The following is a 1,091-nucleotide window of genomic DNA, read 5'->3' on the forward strand; positions in this document are numbered from 1 at the left end:
CGTCAAGAGTGACAAGAGATAAGAGGCGGGCATATGGAGATGAAGGGCGCAGTGGCTGCGTGTTCAAGTTCATTCTTCACGAGGCAGAGTTTAGAGTTTCCACTACGTAGCCACTGGTGTGCCCTGGTCAATATCATGTAAATAACCTTGGCGTTTGTAACCAAAAGCCTAAAGAACTCGGAATGTAATTGACCATGACTGTGTAGTGTGTTGGGGACAAGGGTGAAGTGCCCGGCAAGCATCGCAACTCATACTTACCTGGCAGGGGAGATACCATGATCACGAAGGTGGTTTTCCCAGGGCGAGGCTCATCCATTGCACTCCGGATGTGCTGACCCCTGCGATTTCCCCAAATGTGGGAAACTCGACTGCATAATTTGTGGTAGTGGGGGACTGCGTTCGCGCTTTCCCCTGGCAAGCGTCTTGAAAAACAGACTTCGGTATGGGGTCTTCTTCTGTGACAGTGTTTTTGATTTTTGTGCATTTGAGTGGGGTTTTAGATGGTCTTGGGGGTTCTGGAAGGAATGAGTCTTTATGGGAGCTGGAAAGTAAATTAATTGAAGAAGTAGGATCGTTATATTATAAAGTTTTTACCTGAGAATGTCTGGGAAGCAGCAGATTTGAAGATTTACCTATAATGATGATCTTAGGGTTCTGGGATCTAGGGGACCTTCCCCTTGCTCGGTGAGGAGTCCACTGCTTGTCTTTCTTTCATTACTTCTCCTGCTTGTGCTCTCTCAAATAAAATTTTTAGAATAAAACAAAAGATGTTTGACCTTGCTCCTCCGGTGTCGATTTTGAACCTTGGATAGCATTTTAAGGCCCACCGTTGCCTGGAGACTAGTTTCTTAGAATAAATTCTGAGGGTTATTGGAAAAAAAGAAGGAAGACTGGAAATACTAAGGGAGTGAATGTTAGTGTGTAAATAGCTTGGATAGCATTTTAAGGCCCACCATTGCCTGGAGACTAGTGTCTTAGAATAAGTTCTGACGGTTATTGGAAAAAAGAAAAGGAAGACTGGAAATACTAAGGGAGTGAATGTTAGTGTGTAAATAGCGCAATTCATGCTTTGGTCCTCAAGGGATGTGTGT

The 1,091-nt window shown here is 44.3% G+C and overlaps 1 non-coding gene across 1 annotated transcript; it reads left to right on the forward strand.

Annotated features, from left to right (window-relative positions):
• Positions 1 to 250: 250 nt before the first annotated feature.
• On the forward strand, positions 251 to 414 carry LOC117798064. The gene has a single exon (XR_004622803.1). It is a non-coding gene; the product is annotated as a U1 spliceosomal RNA (small nuclear RNA).
• Positions 415 to 1,091: the final 677 nt, after the last annotated feature.

The sequence above is a fragment of the Ailuropoda melanoleuca genome, unplaced genomic scaffold (genome assembly GCF_002007445.2).
Source record: "Ailuropoda melanoleuca isolate Jingjing unplaced genomic scaffold, ASM200744v2 unplaced-scaffold2379, whole genome shotgun sequence".
In the NCBI taxonomy this organism is placed as follows: Eukaryota; Metazoa; Chordata; class Mammalia; order Carnivora; family Ursidae; genus Ailuropoda; species Ailuropoda melanoleuca.